This window comes from Polypterus senegalus, chromosome 5, assembly GCF_016835505.1.
Source record: "Polypterus senegalus isolate Bchr_013 chromosome 5, ASM1683550v1, whole genome shotgun sequence".
In the NCBI taxonomy this organism is placed as follows: domain Eukaryota; kingdom Metazoa; phylum Chordata; class Cladistia; order Polypteriformes; family Polypteridae; genus Polypterus; species Polypterus senegalus.
In genome coordinates this window covers 8,673,687-8,690,197 of record NC_053158.1, presented here as the reverse complement: position 1 = coordinate 8,690,197, position 16,511 = coordinate 8,673,687, and the positions used below count along the sequence as shown (strand labels likewise).

Here is a 16,511-nt window from a genome sequence, read left to right as displayed (position 1 = left end):
AACATCAATAGTGACAGGCACTATGTAATAATAATAAAAAGTCGCTTCGATAAATAAACGGCACCAACCCTTCCTTGTCCCTCCACTGAAGAACTGAACATGAAACAAATAAGATACATAGAGAACATGAAACACACATGAAAGTCCAAAAGATTAAGCGGAGGGTGAATAGTGAATGTGACCTGGCCCATGTGAAAAGGTGCTATGTCGGTGCAAGACCCGGCACAAAGAAACAGGGAGGCGCGCGTAAAAATAAAAGAAATGTATTTTTCTTCATCTGGGGGACACGTCTTCCTCGTGCCCCTCAGCCACAGCACAGTCCCAAAAGCACAAACCAAAACAAAAGGCACACTACTCCACTACTACACCAGGCAGCTTCGTCCTCCTCCTCCCGACTCTGGCTCTTTTAATGGTGGCTGATGGTTCCTTTTATGATCCACCCAGAAGTGCTGCAGGTGCTTGATAACCTGCCTCTGGCTGCACTTCCGGGTGTGGCTGCATTGCCACCCGCATGGGCTCAGGAAGCCATGCAGCTCCCCCTGGTGGTGGCCAAAAACAAGGCTGAGCTCCGAAGTCCCATGCCTGTGTCCCAGTGGCGGCCCAGGGGGGCTACCACCAAGCGTTCTGGAGTTAAGTAGTGTGTAGCCCATGGCTGTTTCCCCGGACCACGTGTCAAAGGGTCGTCCCGGCCGGGCTTGGGCCCCGGCCATCCGCCACACCCAGCTGGAAAGTGTCCTATGGCAATTATATTTAAAAGAAACTGTTGACTTGCTCCTCTCCCAAACGCCAACAAAGCAGTCTCACCGTATAATTCTCAGTATAATCCGGAATCCCGGGGTTTTGCGTAGCAATGGCAAAGTCATTAATGGCTCGCGTTAACGGCAGGAAAAGGTGTAAAGTGATCCGGATCGGTCACCTCTCTCTTGGCTCATTTCTCTTTGGGGAAGTGTTGGCGTTGTAAGCGATTTTCTTTTCCTTACGTCCTCTTGTTTAAATAGTGATGGCCCAAATGGAATTGACGTGTTTGACAGGGAAAACTATCACGAGGGGTCGCGGTTCACAAAGCATTCTCCTTCCCCCTTTGTTTCCAGGGGGAAAAATTTAAACAGACACAAAAGACTCTATAAACGGGACGACGCTATAAATGACGCGACTCGGCACAAAACGCAATTAAGACGTCCCCATTCATGTAGCACCGCTACAAGCTGAAAACACACAACATCCAAAATACTCAAAGCCAGTATTAGAATGACACTTTCAGATATCTGAGGCGTGATTATGAATACCCACAGATGGATTTTATGTTCTTACAAAATATATCTCTGGTGCTAAGACTGTAAGACCTAGCTATGACAAGTCCAAATGTTCTCCAAGCCTTTTTCCCACCTATCCCAGAGCCTTTTTTCATACTCACTCAGTAAACTCTTGGTCACTGTGACTCAATCCAAAGCAAGGCTGCCAGGATTTAGTTCCTCTGCTTTTTGTCCTTCTTGAAGATGACAGCAGCCCTGGAAGAGAAGAAGGAGACAGCTGCTTGTAACTCTTGGAAGTTTTTTACTTAATGGCAGTTTTCCCAGAGCATTTTCACAGGCAGTGCGTGACTTTCAGAACCTGAAGTGGCAGCAACATCAGTCCATGACCCAGAGCTCTAACCGGGCCTGTTTAGTGTCACACAAGAGACGGTGGTGACCAAACAGGGACCCAGACATCTGAGGATGAGAGGAAGTATTGCTAATGCACCTGCCACAGCACATCTCTGTGGTGAAGTGAGTCGGGGTCCATGGAGGCGCGTGACTTTTAAGAATAATGCAGCTCTGTACTCGTAATCCCAGGCCACATTAAATTTATTCGCACCTCTTCTCATCAGAATCTTTTGTTTTGCAATTGTGTCGATCAGCACAAGCAGCAAGCAGCCTGCTGTCTCCATCAAACCCAACAGAGCTGAAGTCAGGTGTGGCCGAGTGGTGGTGAAAAGCTGTGATTGAGGGGGAAACTGGCTGACTGCTCATTCATGTGAGAGCGCACAGCCATCCCTGGATCAGCAAGGACAGCATCTACACTCACAAGGGAAGGACAGACGTAGAGAATAGAGAAGAAAAGACGTGCTAGAGGAAGAGAGAGAAATTTGAGCCATCAGCCTATGAAGGAGGAGAGGTGATGAAGCGATCTGGCTGTCCCGTGAGAGAGAGAGTGAAAGAAATGGCACTTGAGGGGCAGGTCACTCCTGTTGACAATTTGGAGCAGCTCAGGGATCGAAGGATCAGTGGTGGTGGGACGAAGGTGTCACGCTGTGGAGGTTCCAGTGGGTACCGGCTGAGGTTGCTAAAGCGATTGCTGAAAAGGGTTAACTATGTTCTCCAGTGTCTAAGGCCTGCTTAGGAGACCCAGAGGGTAAGCAGTAGAAGCAAATCTGAGAGAGAGACACACTGGGGATCAAGAAAAAATGGAACTGGATTCTGTTTTGGTTTTTATCACATTTATTGGAACTTATTTATCGATCTGTTTTAATCGAGCCACAGAAGATGCACAAACCATCTTTCTTTGTGCCGGTCCCAAGCCCGGATTAATGGGGAGGCTTACATCAGGAAATGCAAGAGAGGCAAGAAATGCTGAACACATACCTAAAACGGAAAGTTTTTCCATGTTATTTCTAATAATAACGTGAAGTATATAATGCGTGAAGAAGTCCAAATATCAAATAAATACATGCACTTTTTTTCCAAGAATATCCATCCATCCATTATCCAACCCGCTATATCCTAACTACAGGGTCACGGGGGTCTGCTGGAGCCAATCCCAGCCAACACAGGGCGCAAGACAGGAAACAAACCCCGGGCAAGGCGCCAGTCCACCGCAGGGCACACACATGTGTTCAGCACTTCTTGCCTCGTATTTCGCTGATGAGGAGAGGTGTGGTGGAATTTATTAAGGTGGCCCAGGATTAGAAGTTTTTTGTAGGCTTCAGGGATTCTGCTGTTAAATGCTATATGTGAGGAAATTTGAATCCCCTGAAGCAATCCACTACCGAGCACTACCGAGGCTATCCCATTCCAGGTCCACCATGCCAGATCCAATTCACCATTTATTGGAAACTATTGCTGCCCCTCACCTGGCCTCAACTATGGATCTCTTTGAAATGATACTAGGGGGATCCCCCTGCTCGCCCACCTCCGGGTTTGGTTAACCGGATATACAATTTAAGGAGATTGTTATTTTCATTTCATTCATATTTTATTTCTTGATATTTGCCAGTAATAAAGCTGTAGTGAATGAGCTATTCCCCCTTCCACCCATGGGTATACTGCGTGCCAGCCACTTAGCATCTGTGCCTCTCGCGTTGTGAACAGGGGGGCTGGACGCACGCTCCTCCGAAACCCCCTCTTAAACTGTGATACAGTACAATAGAAAACAAATACAGTTTTTTTACCTCCTCTATGCTCGATCAGCTGGCTTGCTGCTGCTGCTGCTTGTGCCGTGCTGTGTGATCTGCATGCCGCTCAGCGAATCGAACATTTAACAGCATGTACAGCAGCTGTCCTTTTGTCTCACTGCCTTGTCTCACGGGACGTTAAAGCGTCTCCGAGAAAATCACGTCTTGATTTTTTTTTTATTATAATAGAGAGACAAAAATAATCCACTGCAGTTATGGATCCAAATCCTCATTAATGTCATGCCACACCGAGTTAGATATATTATACTATGTACTTGAGATGGGAGAACATCTCAGAAGGATAATAATACAGTAATCCCTCCTCGATCACGGAGGATGCGTTCCAGAATCCCCCAGAAAAGGTGAAAATCTGCAAAGTAAAAGCCATATGTTTATATGGTTATTTTTTATATATTTTAAGCCCTTATAAACTCTCCCACACTCTTATAAACATATCACCGCAGTTATACAGCACAAACCCTTTGTATTTTCTTAGATATTAGGTGAGATTCATTGAAATTATGTATGTAAACACACTGTTTATATACAGTAAAACCTAAATATTATTTTAAAGAGATTGAGCGTCTCCAATATTACATATGTTACGGCCATTACGATAGACAAGCCACCAGCAATAAATACGTACAATGCAAGAAAAATTGCATACAGTAAATGTGTGTACAGTGACACTAAACGTACGTACATGTACTAAGTACTGTAAGTAGAAAATTAATTATGGTTACTCATCAACAATGACACGATGACTTGTCCGATAACGATGAGTTTGCTTTAACTGCACAACAAAGGAGAGCGTTACAGCTCTTCCAAAGGAGTCTCTTTAGGCTTCAGATAAACACAAAAGAGCACAAAAGTTAACTCTTTACACAGAGAAACACGTTGATGCTGAATGAGCGAGACAAGACTTCTTGGTTAATGCTGCGGAATCGAATTTGGTGCTCTGTCGCTGAGCCAATCAGCACACAGGAACTTAACTGCATGCTCTGATTGGTTAGCTTCTCAGCCATCCGCCAATAGCGTCCCTTGTATGAAATCAACTGGGCAAACCAACTGAGGAATCATGCACAAGAAGTAAAAAGACTCATTGTCCGCAGAAACCCGCGAAGCAGCGAAAAATCCACGTTATATATTTAGATATGCTTACATATAAAATCTGCGAAAGTCGAAGCACAATATAGCGAGGGATCGCTGTAATAATAATAATAATAATAATAATAATAATAATAATAATAATACATTTTATTTATATAGCGCCTTTCCCATGCTCAAGGCACTTATAGAATACAGATGGAAGACCATCTCAGCCACACTCCCTCAATCAGGTGTTTAGGGTAGTGCAGCTAGACAGACGCCACCCTTGAGTAAAAGGTATATCGCAGCCAACAAGGACTTTGAGAACAAAAAGGACATGCTTGAACATTCCGGTTGATTATGCAACTTCTCTCATGGTTTAAGAATTCGGTTGTGGCAGCGATTAATTTGTGTGAATCTGAGAGGGGGAGGCGGGACCTCAGGAGTGTGGAGAGGGGCGTGGCCATCCTCACTCACATGCCAGCCTCAGTTCGAGTCGCTCGACCTCTTACCACGCGTTGGAGCGCACCTTGCATCTGCCTGTTTGTTCAGCAGACATTATCATCTAGAGATTGTTAAGGAGTAACGTTTGATGTTTTTGAGATAGAGAGACCAGAGCTACGTGTGTTTTAGAGGGTAGCTGTCGATTGGCAGAGATATCACGGCCACGTGGGGGACGCTCACCCGTCAGAGCTGAACATCATCAGATACAGTGCCAACTTTTGACATTGGAGCGTACCTACCTTCTGCTTGGCCAGAGATACCTTGCCAGCTTTTTCACATTTTTGACAAAGAGATCACAGCTACATTCTCTCTCCTGAAAGCAAAACCAAAAATATTGTATGTCAAGAGGCACTCGAATATGAAAGCTATCAATGTAAATTCTTCTTAATACAAATTATTACATTTGTAAAAATTTTTTAATTTGAATTTTAAAGTTTGTCCTGTTTTACTACTATGTGCGTGGAGCCACGGGGGACAGCTAGTCAATTATAAATACAAGATAGGAGACACTGAACTGTGGGAAGTCACCTCTGATAAAGGGTTTATGTTGACACAGCATTTTCATTATCTAAGCATTGCGCAGAAGTAATCGAAAAGTCAAACAAACCATTAGGGTTATATCGTTAAAACTTTGGAATTTAACTTAAGGGGCGCTATGTACAATGCACTAGTAGAACCACATCTGGAGTATTTTCTGCAGTTCTGGACACAAGAAAGTCGTAGCAGCATTTGAAACTGTCTTGAGGAGAGCAACCAAGTGTATCATGGGACTTCAGGACATGTCCTACTGTGACAGACTCAGAAAATTAAACCTGTTTAGTCTCAAGGGGAGGAGACTGCGTGGAGACTTAATTAGCAAAGACATCGATGAAGTACATTGAGCAGAATTCTTTTAACTTAAGGGTGAAGCATGTACTTGATGACATTGATGGAAATTAAGAGGAAGTGCAGTTAGGACTGAAGCCAGGAAGCACTTCTTTACGCTAAGAGTTGTGGGACTGGACATGGAACTGAAGCAGACCTTGACAACCTTTAGGAAGAATCTGGATGAGATATTTGGACGGCTCAGCTATTATCTAAACAAATAAGTCTGATGGACTGAATGGTCTCCTCCTTATGTTCTAGAGAAATGCAAAGTCCAAAGCAACTCTATGATGAGCAAATACAGATTTCAATGAAACTGCAGGTCTGAAAGACATCAATGAGAGTCTCTTGCAGTTGTACCTGAGAGTCAGCCTCACATATTGTCCACGTACGCCAGACCTGACATTTCACAAACCCAAATAAATGTTAACTCACTTATGGTGCAATCACATGCCTAGCATATATCAAGTCTATACAATTCCTTCAACATCAAGACATGACAATAACAGACAAAGAAAAGGTAACACTTGATCTCTTTGCTATTTGATAGTGGGAGAATACCGACAGTTGTATATTGCTCCCCTGCAACCCGACTCTTCTTCAACTAATTCAGAGTACAGCTGATAGGATCCTAATCTGCACGAAGAAAAACGAGTCTTAGTGTTATCAACTCTCCAATGGCTTTCAATTAGTTGGCAGATTGATTTTTAAATTCTGTTAAGTTGTCTGAAATGGCCTAGCTTTAATCTACATGCATTAAGAGAGAATTGTATGCAAGAGCTCAGTCACCTGGATGGCACCATGAGGTCTGCAGCGTTCTAAACTACAAGAAATACTTAAAAGGAATACGGAGAGGAGTTTGCTGCTGATCTGCCACAAAACATAGGAGCAAAAAGCAGGGAGGCCATGTGGTCCATAAGGGTCATTTGGGTAAACATCTTAGATAGATAGATAGATAGATAGATAGATAGATAGATAGATAGATAGATAGATAGATAGATAGATAGATAGATAGATAGATAGATAGATAGATAGATAGATAGATAGATAGAACTACAGCTTCAGGTCTTCTTGGTTAGTCTCTTCAAGCTTTGCACACATGGATTTTGCCATATTTTTTATGCCACTCTTCCTGGCAGATCCCCTCAAGGGGATCTTCTGCCATCTTCAGCTCTCTCCACACGTGTTGTTTGGGGTTTAAGTCTGAGCCACTCAAGCACAGTCAGAGACTTGTCCCAAAGCCATTCCAGCCATCTTTTAGATGTATGCCTGGGGGTCACTGTCATGTTGAACGGTGAACTGTTGGCCCAGTCTGAGGTGGTGTGCACTCTGGAGCAGGTTGTCTTCAAGGACTTTCCTGTACTTCACTGCATTCATCCATCCTTTCACTTCTGACCAGTCCACCTATCCTTACCAATGAATGGTCTTCTCTCGTTTGTTAAATTTCTCATTATTTGGCTACTACTTGATTAACAGTCAGAACCAGCCATCCATCCATCCTGCTTAGCACAAATCACCGTACTTCTCACAGTTTTAATTTTAAACTCTCTTCTTGCCACTCTTCCTAGTCTTTGTTTGCACAGGATGCCACTTCCTTTTGAAAATATGAACCCTGCTCTCCCACTTTCTCTCATGTCTCCAAATGCCACTTCTACTCCCACAATACTTTGCCATGTAGTGCCTTTCCCTGGAATCAAAAGTCACAAAGGCTCCTCACAAGTTGTAACAAAACAATGAAAATGTCTGTAGGTTTTATTGTGTAAAACGTGACAGCCTACAGGGCCAACTAAATGCAATAAAATAAAAGCACAGTCGTGAATCCCGCCTGAGTCGGGCAGACAGCTGAAGTGGAACAACAAGCAGCAGATGGGCGCCCCTTGGGCTTTCTCCATGATGCTAGTAGGAAGTTTACTTTGATTGTAATAGACATGAAAATATGACTTGTTCTGCTGTCCGCAAGTTAAGTCGAGAATCAAGTGAGCGACAGTCTTGAAGTATTTAGTGCATCGGTAAAGGGACCGGGTTGCTTTGATATTATTACGAAACAAGCAAATTAGGTTGGGCAGATCTAAAAAAGCTCCTTTCACTCAAAGACAAGGCTTCTGTTTCTGGCCTCTGGTCAAATAAGAGACATGAAAATGAGTTTCAAAGCACATGGGCACCTCTGCTATATGAAAGGGAGAAATTTGATGTTTTCCTCCAAGAAATCATAGAAATCACAAACTGCTAAAAGCAACTGCGAAACTTGGATAAGTGACAGACGCTATAAATCTTGTCTTTTTTTCCCCTGCCATTCTTTCAGAGGAATACAGAAAAATTGAAGTAAGAGACCATAATTGACTTTGCAGCCTGTGTGTTCAGGAGATATGGTAGACATCTTTGACAAGAGGGGTGATGCATTGGACCCTTGGATGTAAAATGGAAAAGTTGTGTGACCTAACTGGAGTCAATGGGTTTCAATGATAAATAACTGGATGAATAAATATAGTGAATTCAGAAAATTTTCAGACCCCTTCTCTTGCTACATACTTTATTGTGTTGGAGAGTTCCTGTCAAATGAATAAGTTGACGATTTGTGCCAAACCAATCTACAATCAATAAGCCGGAATGTCAAAGTGAGGACACTTTTCAATTAAGATTTGCAAATTTATATTTCTGATTCTTATAAGAATTCAGTTCCTCAGTTCAGTATTTTGTGGAAGCCTTTTAGATAGATAGATAGATAGATAGATAGATAGATAGATAGATAGATAGATAAGCAAGGCACTATATGATAGATAGATAGATAGATAGATAGATAGATAGATAGATAGATAGATAGATAGATAGATAGATAGATAAATCATTAAGTTTATTGGATTAACAGAAAATATGCAATACGCATCATAACCAAATTAGACAGGTGCATAAATGTGGACACCCGACAGAGATATGACATCAATACTTAGCTGAGCCTCCTTTTGCTCCTTTGAGCCTCTCGACGCTGTCCTCCTATAGCCTGTGATGAGTGTCTGGATTCTGGATGGAGGTATTTCTGACCATTCTTCATACAAAATCTCTCCAGTTCAGTTCAATTTGATGGCTGCCAAGCATGGACAGCCTGCTTCAAATCATCACATAGATTCAAGTCAGGTAACTGTGACGGCCATTCCAGAACATTGTACTTCTTCTCCCTCTGCATGAATGCCTTTGTAGATTTCAAACTGTGTTTTGGGTCATTGTCTTGTTGGAATATCCAACCCCAGCATTACTTCAACTTTGTGACTGATGCTTGAACATTATCCTGAAGAATTTGTTGATTTTGGGTTGAATTCATCCGACCCTCGACTTTAACAAGGGCCCCAGTCCCTGAACTAGCCACACAGCCCCACAGCATGATGGGACCTCCACCACATTTGACAGGAGGTAGCAGGTGTTTTTCTTGGAATGTGGTGTTCTTCTTCCGCCATGCAAAGCGCTTTTTGTTCTGACCGAATAACTCCATTTTTGTCTCATCAGTCCAAAGCACTTTGTTCCAAAATGAATCTGGCTTGTCTAAATGAGCATTTGCATACAACAAGTGACTCTGTTTGTGGTGTGAGTGCAGAAAGGGCTTCTTTCTCATCACCCTGCCATACAGATGTTCTTTGTGCAAATTGTGCTGAATTGTAGAATGATGTCCAGATACACCATCTGCAGCGAGATGTTCTTGCAGGTCTTTGGAGGTGATCTGTGGGTTGTCTGTAACCATTCTCATAATCCTGCCTCTTCATATGCCGCTCCTGTATTTTTCTTGGCCTGCCAGACCTGCTGGGTTTAACATCAACTGTGCCTGTGGCCTTCCATTTCCTGATTCCATTCCTTACACTTGAAACTGACAGTTTAAACCTCTGAGATGGCTTTTTGTAGCCTTCCCCTAAACCAGGAGACTGAACAATCTTTGTTTTCAGCTCTTTTGAGAGTTGCTTTGAGGATCCCATGCTGTCTGTCACTCTTCAGAGGAGAGTCAAAGGGAAGGAAGCACAACTTGCAATTGACCACCTTAAATACCTTTTATCACTCATGATTGGACACTCCTGTCTATAAAGTTCAAGGCTTAACGAGCTCATCCAACCAAGTGATCAGCATTGAGCAGTGACAGGCATTCAAATCAGCAAAATGACAAGGGAACCCACATTTGTGCACAGCCAGTTTTTCACATTTGATTTAATTTCATACAACTAAATACTGCTTCACTAAAAATCTTTGTTCGGAAAACACCCCAGTGATCAGATGTTCCTAGGAAATGAAGGACATACCACTGTTATCTTTTTTGTTGAAAGGAGAGTCAATTATTATACAGACTGAGAGGGGGTCCCAAACTTTTTCATATGACTGTACATACACATTTTGCCCTTATTAATCTATAGTTTGGCAATAACTGAGCACATTATACTCATGCATGTTGTATCACCCTGTATAGACGCAGGAGCCCTGCAGGATTCAAACCTGGGCCTGTTGTGGCAGTTTGTGTCAATTAGTTGAAATAGTGACAAAGGAGTTTATTTTTCATTTTTTGATATTTCCCTCAAATTAGAAGTCTGGCCCAACGGGATTTGAACTTGACTCTGTGTGGTAATTTGTGGTTGATCGTCTACAACAATCATAGCCACACCTCGACTAATAAGCACAGTACTTTCCTGGAGTGTACCCGTTTTTTTTCTTTGAAACGATTTGAACATTTCAATCATTTATTTATTGATCTGTCGTATTATTTCCTCTGCACTATTTGCACAAAAAGCCTCTGTAACCTATTTGCATCTTTGACTAAAATAACCTATTAGTTATTACAATGACCATCGTGGTCTAGAGGGGGCTTAGTGACATTTGAATGATGGGCACCACCGGGGGCACGCTGACCCCTGACAGAAGGCTCCACAGGTTGTGCTTGAAAGTCTGTGACGCCGCAGCAGAACTAAGGCTGAAAGTAATAGTTGAACTCAACTGAGGCCATCCAGTGGGCGTCCGTCCCCTGAGGGTCACCCTGGGCTCTTCAAGTTGTGTCAGTGGTATCAGGTTAGAATTATTAAAATGTAAGATGCACAGTCACTTCAATGCGCTGCAGTAAATATCCAAGAGTATTTAATGAAACGAGGAACAAGAAGTAATAACAGGGTATATGTGCATTTCACAAAACAATATAACAAGAAAATTGCAGTGTCGTGCATCCCGTGTTGCAAACACAGAGCCAGCGGGTTTTCGAATGCGGAATGTCGTGTTCAAATCTCACTTTGCTAAGTGACTCGATAATAAGAACAGAAGCACTAAGCACGAGAATAGAAAAAAGAAAATCAAACAAGTCAGTAGAATCAATAGGAAGGTAACATTCCTAGCGGGCTTTGTGGTACCCCGTACTTGTGGCTGCAGGGGCCATTTAAGGGAATAATAGATTAAAGCAGTAGGTAATTTGAGGTTTTTACAAATGAAAGGACGATGAGATCCTGTCGGTAATGACACCCAGAATTCGCAAAACTTATCTTATGAAAGGTGGGAGGTCTATCAGAATTATCAGCCAAAACCATCGGCTCGGAAATGCAGGAATACTCAAGGAAAGGAGAAAGGAACTGATTTAGAATATTGAAGCAAAAACTACAGCAGTGTTAGGAAGACAATACTAGTCCATGATGACTATGGCTAAACTCCTGGATCTGGGGCTTAGCTCTTCACTGTGCAACTGGGTACTGGACTTCCTCACCGGGAGACCTCAGCAAGTGTGTATTGGTGGAAAAACCTCCTCCATCATCACCATCAACACTGAAACCCCGCAGGGCATCGTGCTGAGCCCCCTGCTTTACTTTGTCTACACCCATGACTACGTATCTAAGTACAGCTCTAACACCATCCTCAATTTGCTGACGATACCGCTGTAATAGATCTGATCAGCGAGGACGATGAGACGGCCTACAGGGAGGAATGGTGTCAGGACAACAACCTCACCCTCAACGTTAGCAAAACTAAGAAGATGATTGTGGATTTCCACAAACAGGCAACAGAGCATAGCCCCATCTACATCGAAGGTGAGGCTGTGGAGCAGGTCAGCAGCTTTAGGTTCCTCGGTGTCACCCTCACTGATGACCACTGATGACCAAGTCACACTGTGGAAGTAGTCAAGAAAGCCCAACAACACCTCTACTTCCTCAGGAGACTGAGTAAGACCCGGATGTCCCCTACAACGCTGCGCAGATTCTACAGGTGTACTGTGGAATCCATCCTGACAGGATGCATCACATCCTGGAACAGCAACTGCTCAGTTCAGGACTGCAGAGCTCTGCAGCATGGGGTGAATACGGCACAGCAGATCATGGGCACATAGCTCCCTGCGATCCATGACATCCACACTACACGCTGTCTCAGGAAAGTGAACTGTATCAGGTGGGACCCCAGCCACCCTGCACTGTCACTTTTCACCCTCTTCCCATCTGGGAAGTGACTAAAGTTCACTCGGTCGCACACCTCCAGGTTCAGGAACAGTTTCTAACCAACTGCAATCAGACTCATGAACAATCAATAACCTTGTGTCACTCCCCTGCTGCCTGCACATACATTTCTACCGCTGTCTCTATTCATTCCTAGGATTCTGGTTTTAATTATTTACTTATTTATATTAATTTATTTATTGTGTGTTTTTTGCCTATGTTCACTGCCTGTGGGTGCACAAGCAAGCAAGCATTTCATTGTACAGGGTGGTCCAGATCAAATTATGCAGATCCAGATCGTCTGGATGACTTTGATTTATGTGGGGACGATTCCAGTTCGGTGCAAAGACGATTCTTCATGTCGTCAGTTCACACACTTCTCGATGGTCCGGGATTTTGTCGGTGATTTTCTGTGTAATAAACTTAATAAGTTATAGCGTAATGAAAATTGCAATATGGTCCACCCTATACATGGTACTTGTACTTGTACACATGACAATAAAAAATTGAATTGAATAAATAAAACTGTTAATGGACTAAAGCATCAATGAGGTTGTAGTGTGGGGGGTATTAATAAAAAACCCTCTGCAAACCACAAGAACTCATTTTTTTTGGAGGTGGCAGTGGGGGTTCTGTTGTTAGGTTCCGGGTTACATACGTTAAAAGAAGAAGTCGCACATTTCAATAAAGAGAGCGGAAAGGGGGCATCAAAGCAAGACGGGGATATAAACCTAACAAACGCTGCTATCATTTCATCACAAGGAACCACAGATCATCACACGGCAGGGAGGCCTTTCAGATTTTTCATCATCCACGTTTGTCGCAGCCGTGAACTGGACGCACTAGCGACATTGAGATTTTGGATTTCGTTTCCACTGTCATTTCATTGCCAGCTTCCACCCATGGCTCGATCTCTAACGATTACCGCGTTTTCATACCGTGCGTAAGTCGCTTTGTAATTATTTAAACCCTTTAACCCTTTAACTCTTGGGGCAGAGTTGTGGCTCTAAGGCTGGAGATCTACACCAGGAATCGGTAGGTTCAAATCCCATAAACAACAACAACAGCAACATTTATTTCTATAGCACATTTTCATACAAATAATGTCACTCAAAGTGCTTTACATGATGAAGAAAGAGAAATAAAAAACAAAGTAAGAATTAGAATAAGACAACACTAATTAACACAGTACTAGGCTGACCCGCCTTTTAAGGCGACCGACTTTTAAGTTGACCACTTCTTAAGGCAATTCAATATGTAGATCGATTTGATATTTTATACAAACTCATTAATTTGGTTATATTGCATTTGAGCGGTATTACTTTAATACTCGTAGTTTCTGTTATTTTTGTGATGAAATTTAAACTTTTTTTCTATATTGAGGTCGCCCTTTTGAACCCACCTGATATTTACTACGTGGTGAGGCATTTGTACTCCATCAACATTAATTATTCCAGAGACATAATTTTGTCTATTTTTCCAGCACATCGCGCACAAAAGGGAATGATGGGAGCACCAGAACTCTGCTCACATCATGTCGCTTCGTACCTCAAGCTACAAGTAGTAAGTCTGTGATAAGCGGAATACCGCTACGCTTTCCACTCACGGAAGGACAATCCTGACCGCTTTTATATAGTAAGAAAGAAGAAGAAGATATCGCACAGTCTGGAGTAGAAAATCATCTTTTACCTGGAAAAAATGAAACTACAAATCCCATCGTGCATTGCAAAATGGACGGGGCGTGTGTGAAACTCCGAGTCTGCGTAGCACTCACGGGACGGAAGGACAATCCCAACCACTTTTATATAGAAGGATTGATAAGAGTAAGGTCCAATGGCCAGGGAGGACAGAAAAAACAAAAAAAAAACTCCAGACGGCTGGAGAGAAAAAGTAAAATCTGCAGGGGTTCCAGGCCACAGGACCACCCAGTCCCCTCTGGGCATTCTACCTAACATAAATGACCTCAATCAGTCCTCTTTGTATTAAGGGTTCTCTTGGAAGGACTTGATGATGGTGGTCATGTAGACTACCGGCTTTTAATCCATCAATGTAGGACATCACAGTGCTTTGATTAGGTGGTGATGGTGCAGGTCACACCACAGAAAACCAGGAAAAGAAATGGATTTTAGAGCCATCATGAATAGTTATTATAATGAATTGAATATACAGAGTATCAGGATTAGATGAAGGTGAAGTTATCAGAAAGCCATGTTACAGTAATGTGTTTTTATGAGTTTTTTAAAGTTCTCCACCATATCAGCCTGGTGAATTCCTATTGGCAGGCTATTCCGGATTTTAGGTGCATAGCAGCAGAAGGCCGCCCGCCTCACCACTTCTTTTATGTTTTGCTCCTGGAGTTCTAAGCAGACACTCATTTGAAGATCTAAGGTTACGATTTGGAGTATAAGGTGTCAGACACTCCGATATATAAGATGGAGCAGATTATTTAAGGCTTTGTACACCATAAGCAGTATTTTAAAGTCAGTTCTGAATGACACAGGTAACCAGTGTAGTGACATCAAAACTGGAGAAATGTGCTCAGATTTTCTTTTCCTAGTTAGGATTCTAGCAGCTGCATTCTGCACTCGTTGCAAACAATTTATATAAACGCCAGAAGTGACTCTACTCCGTTTAGCCCCTGAGTAAGGCCCTTAACCTGCAATTGCTTCATCCTGTGTATCCTGTGCAGGGAAAAGTTTGTGGTTGGTGGCAGGATTGGCACTCACACTGTTCTAGTGGGGTGCTGAGGTGTCACCCACTGCCCTTGGGTCCCAATCCAGGTGGTTCATCGTGTGGTGGGTGCGGCGACGCACTGTAATGAGCCCCTGCTCCCAACCTCCTTTTCTCTCTTTAAACTCAGCCTCATTTAGGTCTGTTTTCTGCTACTTTGATTTAACTGGCTATCACCTTGACACACTTCATCAAATATTCATGATCTATCCCTAAGAAAGAAGGGCAGACATTACTCTTTCATAATTTTTACACATTGGGAATTTAGTTATGTTGTACACATATGCTGAAGCAAAATAAGATACGAAATTCAGTAACATTTTTACTAAATAGTGTACGTTGAATGCTATTCTTAGTTCCGCAAGTGTTGTAATTCACTTCCAAACACTACAAAAGTGTCCGTGAATGTGTCAGGAACACCTAGAAAAATATTGTTATGGAAAATTCTACAAGTAAACAGTTTTGCTGTTTTGAGGTAGTGGGAAAAACTGGATTCGTTTTCCCTCCATTTATTGTTTTCAAATAAGTGTCCATAGCACACATATCCAAAAATATGGCCTAAATATCATTTTAAAGGACTCTGTCAGAATAAAGATTAGATTAGAATTAGATTAGGTTAATCCCAAGGAGAAATTGAAATGCATACTGCAGCAGAAACATAAAAAATGAGAAAACAGACTCACAGAACAGAAAATACAGCCAATCAATCAAATCGATAAAAAAATAAAAACAAAACATAATAAGTACTGAAGCACTGATGAGGTCAGACCAGGTCAAATTGTACTATAAGTTTTCATTTAAAGTCATTAACATTTGAATAGAGCAGGTCCAGCTTCCGTGAATAGAACACACTGATTGACGTTTAGTTCCTTTGTAGAAGTCACCCGCATTCAGAATGATTCATCATTAAGATACTAGCAACAGAATGAACCATTTCAGTTGCTGACTCAGACAGGATGATGTAAAGTATTTTCCTGGGCAGTGATATGAACAAATTCAGTCCTCATTTCAATGCCTGGTGACAGGACAAATAATCAATCAATCAATCAATCAATCAATCAATCAATCAATCAATCAATCCCTAATGACAACAGTTTAGTGACACTTACTGGTTCTAGTCCAAACCCATTAATGAAAAGACAGCAAAACGCATAAACACATATTACTTATGGTCTTGTGGGAGTACCCACTTGCCCCCCATGTCAGCAGATGCTTAGCATGATGACCACAGCATGCACGGTTACAATCATAATGCACAGAATTTCATGTTGCTAGTTCGTTGTCATGTCAGATCACATTCAGACCTCATGCCGACAGCTCCAGGGTTCCACCTTTCCCAATGGGTCTTGGTACGGTTGTTACGGTCCACACCCAAGTTGGATTGCTGTTTTCACATCTACCTAAATAAACTGGGCTTTTGGGGAAATCATACCGGAGTTCAAAACAATCCAGGAGTGGAA

The 16,511-nt window shown here is 42.4% G+C and overlaps 1 protein-coding gene across 8 annotated transcripts in view; it reads right to left on the bottom strand.

The window, feature by feature from the left end:
* LOC120530126 (RNA-binding Raly-like protein) overlaps positions 1-16,511 on the bottom strand; it is a 1,108,526-nt gene that overhangs the window by 552,616 nt on the left and 539,399 nt on the right. For 7 of the 8 annotated variants that reach the window (XM_039754308.1, XM_039754312.1, XM_039754310.1 and 4 more), the window contains exon 3: positions 1,415-1,508. The exons of the other annotated variant lie outside the window; for it this stretch is intronic. The gene's annotated coding sequence lies outside the window, so the exon portion shown is untranslated. The remainder of the gene's footprint in view (positions 1-1,414; positions 1,509-16,511) is intronic. 8 annotated transcript variants of the gene reach the window in all.